Source organism: Heterocephalus glaber, unplaced genomic scaffold (assembly GCF_053883595.1).
Source record: "Heterocephalus glaber isolate CG9 unplaced genomic scaffold, H.glaber_assembly_v1.0 deba00000347, whole genome shotgun sequence".
NCBI classification, from domain to species: Eukaryota; Metazoa; Chordata; class Mammalia; order Rodentia; family Bathyergidae; genus Heterocephalus; species Heterocephalus glaber.
This window is the reverse complement of record NW_028258143.1, coordinates 61,644,989-61,656,518: the sequence shown is the minus strand read 5'-3', so window position 1 is coordinate 61,656,518 and position 11,530 is coordinate 61,644,989. Positions and strand designations below refer to the sequence as shown.

Genomic DNA, 11,530 nt, shown 5'->3' with positions numbered 1-11,530 from the left:
CTCGGTCTGTTCCTCATCCAAGCCTGCTCTCCAATTATGGTAACTGTTTGTTACCTCTCATCCCCATTTGGAACTTGAAATGGGTCACTGATTCTGTTTTTTTAATAAGGTCTGTGTTCTTTTTGTTTTCTGCTCTTCATTATGAAGCAATGTGTATCGAAGAACCTACAGACCAGGGTTGGAGTAGTTTGTACCAAAGACACCCAATGCCATGAAAGATTCAGGGTGTGGTGGGAGACTGGCAGGTGGGGAGAGGAGAGGCACAGAGGAAGAGTTGGCAGGACCTGTGTGTATCATCTTCTCATTTTAGAAGCCCATATGGTGCTTCATAATGCTCTGCTCAGTTGCCGTGTAGTTTTAGTCTACATCCTATTAAAAATAACCTCTATTAAGAAGATCATCCCAGTTAAATGATGAATCTCAAATAATCACAAGAGTTCTTTTTTTCAGGAGTGTGAGTTTAATATAGACAGCCTTGAGAGACAAATTGGGACATCTATTTTTTAACGAAAACAACAATGGAAAGAACTGTTTCCACTATTTAGTTTGTCAAGGACATAAAGATTATCTTTGATTAAAATAATGTGAAAGTTCAATTTTAATGTAAGAAAAATAAACCAAAATACAACACCCCTAACACAATCGTCGATAATTGAGGTATGTCTTTTTCTTTTTGTAGCTTGACATACAAAGGTATGAATCCTAATTTTAAATCTCAGAAATAAACTACGCAAAAGAAATCAGTTTGTGATGCAAAGAATCCTGCAATATGGTTTACCTGGTGAGATACAGCTGCAGTAACAAGTTGTAATGGTTCCAAGCAATGGTCAGTGATCTATTAGGATTTACTCTTATACATAATGCAGTATTGTGATAATGAGAATCAATTATATCAACTTGTAAGTTCTTTTTAATTCTCAGAGTAGTTCTGGGAAAACAGAAATAGACATAATAAAAGGGAAACAGGTTTATTTTCTATAAGTTTGTTGACATTTTCAGACCTGAGCTATTTGTACGAATATTTCACCTGCAGTTCAGCTACAAAGCATGATCTGGATGGTTTTCAAAATTCATATTGACTGTGTAGTGGGGCTGCTCTCCCCTCTGGTGGCTGTCCTTCCTACCACCCACTGCTTCCCGGATTTGTAACCTAAGGAAAACAGAGCAGCTGTTTTGAACAGACTCACGGAGAACTCAGTCACAAACACAGACTCCAACAATCAAAGGAAAAAAAGAGCCATGGAAGCAATGTACGTCAGTGATGTCTTACAAACATCCTCACTCTCTGATTTTCTTTATCATTGCCCTGTGGATTCTGGCTGCGGGACCTGGAGACATGATTTCATCAACCTGATTTCACCAAAAAGATAAATACATGATTTTGGCAGAGCAGTCAAACCAAATGTGAACCCCGAGAAACATCCAAGTTATTATCTTGGCAATTAGCTTTTACACACCAGTTGGACATCAACTTCAAGAGCCAAAGATTTATCATCCATCAACGTAAACCCATAGAAATTTTAAAGATATGCCATGAAACCAAGAGATTTCTTTTCTCAAAATTTTAAAGATACGCTACAAAACCAAGAGATTTCTATTCTCAAAATAGGTACTATTTTTTCATTGCCTAATAGAGTAATAGCATATGCTATAAAGGATAAAATGAGATTCACAAGAATCTTAAATACAAAAAAATTCAAGCCATTTAAAATTTGTGATATAGCACATATGATATGTAATTTAATTCATTTATTCACTTTACAAAAGAGTTTAATTCATGCAGAACATTATATATTTTCATGCATTTCTAATGATTTTCTAACTCAAATTTATTTGCAAAATAGACTTGATAGTACTTCAAAATCTTTGGCATTTTCTCTAATGTTAAGAAGTAATCTGGCCTTAAAGCACGTATACAGATTCATCTGTTAAGACCAAATGAACTTATTTTTTGTCAAGTTGAGCACAATTTTTAAAAAATGTCACAGAATAAAGAACATATTTTGGAATATTTAAGGTTTTTTTAAAGTTAAACTTTATGTTTTCCTGAAATTACATAAGCTTACCTTTTAGAAAATTATAAACCAGTTTGACAAGGCAATACTTGATTTAAACATAATCTAATAAAGGCAATATACTTTATAATTACATAAAATTATTAAATTAGGTTAGAGAAGATATTTTCAGCCAGGTGTGGAGGGACACACCTGTAGTGTCAACTCTAGGAAGCTGAGGCAGGAGCATCACAAGTTGAGTTCAGATCCTGTCTCAAAAATAAAAAGGGCTGGGGATACAGTTCAGTAAAAAGGCCCTTGGTTCAGTTCCCAGGAGAGAACACAAAAGATATTTTGAGCTAATATTTTCAAATGTCTATCATAAAATACTAAATTGATCTTAATTTTGGTGTTTTGTACTTGGAAGGGTAATATCCATTGGAAGGGGAATTTTAACATCTAGGTTTTTTTTTTTTTTTTTGGTTTTTTGAGACAAGGTCTCATTATGTAGTTTAGACTGGCCTTGAACTCTGTGTAGCCCAGGCTGACTTCGAACTCACAGCAATTCTCATGCCTCAGCCTCCCAAGTGCTGGGATTACAGGCATGCACCACCACACCTGGCTCATTTAGGTATATCTTTAAGTCAGTCTTTTTACCCTTGAATCATAAAGTTTCATTGACAATAGTTAACTAGAGAATTAAACTTAATATTTCCTTTTCTAACATGTGCAGGTAATTGTTAGGAGATTTACATGTAAATACTAAAACACTTTCAAATTTTCTGTTCAAACTACTAATACTCCATTATCAGTTAAATTAGTTAAAATATGAACAAATATAGGGATAATGGTCAGCCTTCAATGATTTTAAAAATAATTTACACGTGTGACCATTTTTCTTTTCTTTTTTTTTCCCCCATTAACTTTCTTGGTACATTTTAGGTATAAAATACAGTGACATTCATCATTGGGATCTTGTACCATTACATGAGTCTCTTGGTTCTTATTTTTTTCCCCTTCCCTTGCCCTCCCTTCACCCCCTCCACCCTTCCCTATTTGCAAAGACCTTGTTTCCATTTTTTTCCTCTTCTCATATTTTTTCCTTTCCCTTTTTTCCCTTCCCATACCCCTCCCAATTCCCCTGCTCTTTTAGACCTTTTCTTCCTGTTATGCAATATCAGTTATACATTTTTTAAATTACAATATTAAGATCTAGGAGATATTACCACAGATTTTACAGAATTTAAAAGGATATAGAAAGCATATTTCAAAAATCTTTTTTGAAATAAACTTGACAACTTCTAAGAAGTACCTTGGAAGACAAATTAATGAAACTAACTCTGGAGGAAATATAAAATTTGAATAACACCTATTAAAGAAAGTATATTCCTAGCTTGAAAACCTACCTATATGACAACAGCAGGCTCATATACATTTTAACTGATAAATTATATCAAAAATTTAAAGCAGAAAAAAGAAGGAACACTTCTCCCCTCATTTTAGGAACTCAACATTGTGCTAATCCTAAAACTGGATAAAGATAATAGAAGAAAAAAGTATGAACATAGATAGAAATTTGTTTAACAAAACAAACTATTAGAAGTCAGATCTGGTAGGATGTAGAAAGTGGTTTTGTTATAGGTATGGCAGTGTTGATTCAGCATTGGAAGATCCACCTCCAAAAGTCATCATTTTGACATAGGAAAGGAAAAGCCATATGATCCTGTCAGTAGTCGGAGAAAAAGTATGAGACTAAATTCTACAGCTGTTCATGGTAAAGGCTATCAGGAGACTAGAAGTAGAACAGAAACTTCTCAACAGATTAAAGACATGTACTTCATACTTCCAGTGAGAATGCCTTATATGAATGGAGAAGACACAAAGCTTTCTCTTTAAGGTAAGGAACAAGGGCAGATATGCTTACTCTTTATCTGTCCATTAAACTTTGAAACCTAGTCCCCACCAAAATAGTCTGGCAATAAAATGATACAACTAGGATAGGATTGGCACGGCAGAAGCAAAATCTTTATATGTAGATGAAATGATCATCTACAGAGAAAATACTAAAAAATCTCTAGGAGCCCCTAGAACTTGTACTTGAATTTAGCAGGATTAGAAAACACAAGGTATATATAAAAATTCAGGTCTGTGTAAACTTGCTATAAATGAAGAATTGGATATTGAAATTTAAAAGTTATGTAGGAGTACAAAGGACCTAGAAAAGTTAAAAACAAAAACAAAAACAAAAACAGTGTTGGAAGATGTTTAGTACTTAATTTTAAGACTTCTTCTAAAGCTACAGTAATCAGGGCAGTGTTGGTGTAAGGAAAGACATATAGATCATTTGAATAAAACAGAGAATCTAGAAATAGAACCACATATATATGGTTCACTGAGTTTTGAAAGATTATTTAACATTAGCACTTTATAGACTATAAACTCAATTCAGGAGCTGAGGAAGACATAGTGTTTTCAGGAAACAGCACTAGAACACCTGGTATCCCTATATAAAAAATTAACCTCAATCTTTTTTTTCCATACATGAAAATAACTTGAAGCGATCTATGAACCTAAATAAGAAAGCCTAAAAGTATAAAACTTTAAGAAGAAATTATAAGGGAAAATAGTTATGAATTCAGAGTAGGCAAGAACTACCTAGGATACAAAAAACATGATGTATAAAAGAAAAAAATTGATAAATGAGATTCCATCAAAATTTAGAACTTTAAATGACATCACTGAAATGAAAAGTAGTCCTTAAACAGACCATGTTTACAATGCATATAACCTATGACCAGAATATATAAAGAATTCTTAGAGCTCATTAATAGACAACCCAATTAAAACGTAGACATAAGAAGATGATAAATAGCCAGCATTGCACAAGGAATGGTGTGTAACTCTAGAATCGGAAAAATACTAATCAGTACAATAATAAGATTGAATTATACACTCATTAGGGAGATGAAGTTCAAAGTTTTAAAAGCCTTGTCATGACTTTTTCTTTTTGTGGGATTCTCCCCTTTGTGTTTAATTTGTCACGCCCAATGGATTCATTCTGCTGGGTTTCCTGGTGTTGTGATCCTCATTGTCTTTTCCTAGGATATTGTCTAAAATTTTTTGGAGTGCTAGTTTGGTATTCATGAAGTTCCTGAGGTGCTCTTTGTCATGAAAGTATCTTATTTCTCCATCCATTTTGAAAGATAGTTTTGCAGGGTACATCAATCTGGGTTGGAGGCTGTTTTCCTTTAGGGCTTGAAATACATCACTCCAAGCTCTTCTTGCCTTGAGGGTTTGCATTGAGAAGTCTGCTGTGATTCTGATGGGCTTTCCTTTGTGTGTGATTTGTTTCTTTTCTCTCACTGCTTGTAGAATTTTGTTCTTCTGTTGGATTTCTGGAATCCTAAGTATTATATGCCTCTATGTGTTGATTTTTTTTTTTTTTGATCAAGGCTATTTGGAGTCCTATATACCTCACTTATCTGTATGTCAAGTTCTTTTCCCCTCCTTGGGAAGTTTTCTGCCATCACTTCTGTGAACAGTTTTTTTATGTCATCTGCACTCTCTCCTCTTTCTTCATTGACTCCAATCAGTCTTATGTTATTCTTCTTTGCATCATCTAGCAGCTGCTGGATTGATTTCTCATGTTCCCTTACAATTTTAAAGCAATTTTTCTTTTCCTCCTCACTAATTTCAATTTTATCTTCTATATGTGAAATTCTATCCTCACATTGGTTCATTCTGCTGTGCAGAGTTTCCGTGGAGTTTTTAATCTCTTGGAAGTCTGTTTGTATCTGTTTTATGGATTCCATTTGTTTCCTATGTTGGGATTCCATCATGTTCCTCAGATCCTCTCTTTTTTTATCTGTGTCCTCTCTAGATTTATTAATCATGTCTTGCACCATGAGCAAAATCTTTGCTGTTATCTGAGTAATTATTTCTGATTTCATTTTTCCCAGATCCTCTTTTGTTGACAGTTCAGAGAGTCCAGGTGGTTGAGTATCAGATTGTTCCATCTCGTTTCCCTTTGGGCTTACTGTAGGTTATCTGGAACTCTGTTTCTGATGCATGTTTATGTGTCTTCTCATTTCCACGGGGTGTGTTGGGGGGGTGTGCTTCTGGTGCCCACGCAGCTCACCTTCCCTGCCTTAGGAGCTTGGGATGGCAGCAGGGGAGCTTCCTTCTGGGTGCTGGGACTGGCTGAGCTTCTCTGCCCTAGGAGCCTGAGATGGAGGTAGGGAGCTTCCTTCCGGGTGCTGGGACTGGCTCACCTTCTCTGCCCTAGTGACAATTTTTCATAAACATTAGAGTCTGAAAGTCACAAGAACATTGAGTTTGGAAGGAAGGACAGCTTTTCTTCTATTCCTTCAGCATCTTAGTGATCATCTCCATTATTGCATGTTTCTTTCAACCTACTGCCATGGGAGCAATGTCACATGTATTAATTCTAAAACTTCTGAAAACCCAGTGAAGTAAGTTTTGTGATTAGTATTTTATATTTGAAGAAACCAGAAATATTAATCTTTCTCTCCAACATTACTGAGTAAGTGTTGAGGCTGGGAATAGATCCAAATTTACAAGACTCTTTGGGTTTTTTATTTAAGTCAATGAAATTGAATACAAAGATCTTAAGTGTTTAGATCACCACCAAAGAGTAGTAGTTCAGAATCTGAACCCAGTTACTCTGAATCCAAATCCAGCATGGATTCTACTCTACTACCATCCTGCACCAATTATTGTAAAAGTCTTTATAAATCTACTTTGTTCATGTAAATCATGTGAAGTTATTGATGACTTTCAGGAAGGAATTTGTTATATACATTCCAAACTGTATATTTCCTCATAGATATAAATACATTTCATTTTTGTAGTTTCTAGTTTTATAGCTGGTCTTTTTTCCTCCTTCTTTCCTTCTCTTCCCTCTTCCTCCTCCTCCTCTACCTCCTCTTCCTCCTCTCCTTTTTCTTCTTCTCCTTCTTCCCCTGCCTTCTGCAGTGATGTAACTGCTGCAGTTACATCTGATATTTTAGATAATGGCATTGAGGAAGGCACTTGGGTTTTCTTGCGTGCAATAAGCATAAATATATAATTATGTAACAATCTGTATTTTATGGTGCTTTTGGGTCAAAAGGAGTTCATATGCATATATATTAATTTGCAGAGTAAGGACACGATTGTGTGTTTTGTCAACAGGAATTAAGAGCAACATAAATAAATATATCTATATATTTATTGTATTTCATTATACATTGTTCACTATATTTATCAAAATTTAAGTAGTTAAAATACCTTACTTTTACAATCTGTGTACATGTGAAAAGTTGTAAAACTGTGAGCCAAGATCACATATTATTTTTGAATGTGAAAAATAAAACCTTACTTAAATGAAAAAAGAACTTATTTTTTATTTTAAAAATGTATGGAATTTGATTAATTCAGCTTCTATTTTAAGAAGTATTTCTAGACATCATTTAATAATTTGGCAAGGTTTTGAAGTAGGAGAGAGTAGTCCCTTGCAAAATAATCTTCCTTTTCTGTATCGCTTGTCTCCCTTTTTATGTACCAAGGCCCTTCTGCCCTCTTCTGACTCTTCTTTTTAGAATTTATTTAGTGTCAGTAATTTATGCTTTTGTGGAACTTTAGGTCAATGTCTTACTTCTCCAAGAGTTACTTGCATTTTAATATTTCTTAGCAATGAACATAATTTTAGGCATTATCAAACAAGTAGAAGACATATTTTAAGAGAGGGAAATGACTTTTGAGCACAGCTGATTGAAAGTTCATTCCACATCTGCATAAAATGGGCCAGAAAGCTAACAAATAATGTGATAGGTATTTTCTCATATGTTTAAAAATACGCTTTACTGTCACTGAATGTCCATTGTAATGAAATTCTAGTTGGGATATTCATGCTAAACTACACGATGAACTTGGCACAGCATGGTCTATAATGTGTTCCGTAAAAACACAACTTTTCTTTTTCCTGGCAAAATGAAAACAATTAAGATGAGCCATGATGCATAGAACAAAATAAAGTAATAATTTCATCTAGCTGACAACGATAAACTTATTCTCACAGATATCCGTAAATAAGCATGTAAAGATTGTTTTGTTTTGTTATCTTGAAAAGTAGCAGAGTTAGGCTCACGGATGCCCCTTTTTTTGGTTGAAACTCTCAGTACTTTGGTATGCTGCTCCTATTTTGACTCTGAAAGTTCACTGCTTATTCTGAGGACTCAAGATTAACACAAACCTACTTTTTTGCCTAGCAACTTGGGGAAGAAAAAGAAAATTTTGACAGTTTTCAGGTGTTTGTGATGGCTGCAAAGGCTCCTTTACTTCTAGTCTTATGTGATATATATTTTATAGAACTTAAGTTTGATTCAGCTAACTTGCAAATTCACCATCAGTAAAACAGCATTTTTGTGGCACCAGCTTCTACTTGGTAATCTTTCAAGAGAGATCCTTTAAAGATGGTGTGGATGCCCTGGCCATTCCTAACACTGTGGGTTGATTTTGACATGATCGTAGGTATGGAATTTGGATATGGAAGTGTGAAGGCATGAATGTCAGGTCTAGCTCTAACTTGTTACCACTATAGATTAACTTTTAGCCTATATGTTGATGTTTGATTTTATTGAATATTTTTTTGCTATTTAAATAAAATACAAATATTCTCTTTTAAGACCTAGTGCTATATATATTTGATTCACCTGTTTTTCTTAAGTGCTATTGAATACAGTAGAGGAATGTTAACTCTGAGATATTTCCAGAGAATATATGGATTTGAAAATCTCTCATCATGTTTATTAAAATTTATCTTTTATTTAGAGCTTATTGGTAAGATATTGATTCCTTTTAGAATTAAAAGCAAAACACTTGGAAAGAGCTAAGTAACTGAAGATATTTTACTTATATCGCATTAGTAGATAAGAATACAGAGTCCAGTTAAAAGGAGAAGTAAAAAACATCAGGGAAAAATTATATCTAAAATTCTCTGAATTAACAAAGCATGCCATATTTTTTCATACTCGTACTGTTCAAAATATCTATGGAAGATATAGTTGTTCATGCATTTAATCAATAAACACTAGGGGGGACACTTATTTTCATCCAAGCACTGTTCCAAGTGCTTTGGTTATATTAGCAAGCAAGAGAGACACAGCCCCTGTTTTTTCAGAGTTTACATTTGAGAAGGAGCACCCCCCAACACATCATATGTGTGAATAGAAGGCAATGTGTTTAGAAATGTCACCTGAAGTAGTCTGGTATTTGAGGTTGAACAAACAGACTAAGGATCCTGGTAGCAGCATACATTTGAAAACAGAGGAGACAGGTGCTGGCAAGAGAAAATGGTATTTTCAAAGGATGTTGAAAGAATAGAAAAATGTCTGATGTGATTGCAGCAAAATCATTAAGAGGGAGGGAGAATACAGGGGGAGAAGTCATCCAGAAGGGTGATTTGACAAATAAATTACTTTTTGGCTCTTATGAATAATTTTTCTATGAACATTTGTGTGCACATATTTTTATTTCTCTTACGTAGAGAGAAATTTATTCATTTTCAAAATTGGTCTACTCAAAGGAAAACTGTCCTGGCTATCAACAGCATCAGGTCTTTAAAGTCATTCTGCATTTTAGTTTGGTAAAACCTATCCAGGACATTTTGTTTAGATTTTTCCAAAACAATTTTGATTAAACTGTTCATTAACACATAATTTAAAAAGATACTAGCTATATACTTGTATATTCATATGCTTCTTAAAAAATAGATAAAACAGTTCCAAAACAGTTGATGTATCTCGTGTGTTTCACCTCAGTAGCATGTTCCTCTCTACTTTCCGGAGTTACCATTATCCGGAATTTAGTGTAATTGTTAAAGTTTTACTATGAACATGTATATTTCATAATTAGTAAATAAATAAATAAATGTCACTATATTTTCTAAATAGGGCTTGATTTTTTACTCAATATTACTTTCATAACATTTATTTATGTATATAGATTTTTAAAAATTGTAGGTCAAAGCAGGAGGCATCACAGTCCCAGATTTCAAATTATATTACCAAACTACAGTGACTAAAAGACTGCATGGTCCTGTCACAAAAACAGAGATCCACATGAATAGGATAGAACTGGGTATGTAGAAATAACTCTGGGTAGATTCAGAAGACTGAGCTTTAAGGAAGATGCCAAAAACATACACCAGAGAAAAGATAGCCTTTTAACAAATGATGCAGGGAAAACTTGTTATCCACATGCAGAAGGTCCATACCTCTCAACTTGTACTACAATCAAATGAAAGTTGATAAAAGACCTAGAAATAAAAATCAAATACTCGAGCTTAGCCAGCAGGTGGGAAGGTCCTTGGTCGCCTGAAGCCGCACTTCGTCCAACCCGTGCCACGCCCACTGGCGACCAGCCGGAGGGTGAGGACCCCCTTGTCATACCCACAGCGACCAGCTTAGCTGGGCAGGTGCCGGAAGCCTCTCCCCACCCTGCTTTTTGTTCCTGTTCTGGCCATAATTCAGATTTCTTCTTTATTTTTCTTTTCTTCTCTTTCTGCTTCTCTTGCCTGTGTACTCTGGCCTCACTGCTAACCTTCCCCTCTCCTTCTACCTATCTAACCCTCCCTCCCCAACTCATTCTAACTCCCCATCCAGAAAGGTAAAGTTGCTATATTGAAGAGTTTATTCATATGTTGGGTTGGTCCTCGATTTTGATTTAATTCACACAGTTAAAGGTGATAGATTAATAAATACAACAAATTGCATTTTCTAAAATGTACTTGATGCTGTGGTGTTGCTGATTGTATCACTTGTGCTAAGGTGTTGTGATTGATCTAATCAGTTGTGCTTCCTGGTATAAAGAAAATTAGATAGCCTCAGAGTCATTAGAGACTCAAAACTTAAAGATCAGCTACATCTGGAAGACACCTCTGAGAAGCATTCATTCCATAAGGGTTCTAAATACAAGCAACAAGGTACTTACAATAAGCAATTTCAAAGTATCAACCCAGGAATTAAACCAAGGACAGTACCAAAAACAAAATGAGAAGACATTTAAGCAAAGCACAAACTCAGACTTCCACCCCACCAAAGGCAAATTCTGGGGGAAACGAGGTGGAAACATCTGATAATCAACCACCTGGACACCCTGAACTGATAGCACAGGAAGTAACAAAACAGATGAATGAGGCTCTAGAAAAATTCAAAACAGAAATAATTTCCCAGATAACTAGAGATGGTGAGCAGAGTGAAAGACATGATTAGAACCTCTAGAACAGAAACAGATAAAAAAGAAGATGAGCTCAGAGCATGCTGGAAGCTATGAATGCCCAGCATAAGAAAGAAATGGAAACCATGATAACCCAACATAGGAAATGGAATCCATGAAACAGATTCAAACGGATATCCAGGAGATTAAAAACTCCATTGAAAGTATGCACAGCTGATTAAGGGAATGTGAGGATAGAATATCAGATACAGAAGACATGATTATAGTTAATGACCATAAAAACAGAGATTTCTTCAAAA

The 11,530-nt window shown here is 34.8% G+C and overlaps 1 long non-coding RNA gene across 1 annotated transcript in view; it reads right to left on the bottom strand.

Annotated features, from left to right (window-relative positions):
- Window positions 1-400: 400 nt before the first annotated feature.
- LOC110346352 (uncharacterized) overlaps window positions 401-11,530 on the bottom strand; it is a 323,700-nt gene continuing 312,570 nt past the window's right edge. The window contains exon 6 of the long non-coding RNA XR_002390338.2: window positions 401-1,150. This is a non-coding gene — a long non-coding RNA (uncharacterized LOC110346352). The remainder of the gene's footprint in view (window positions 1,151-11,530) is intronic.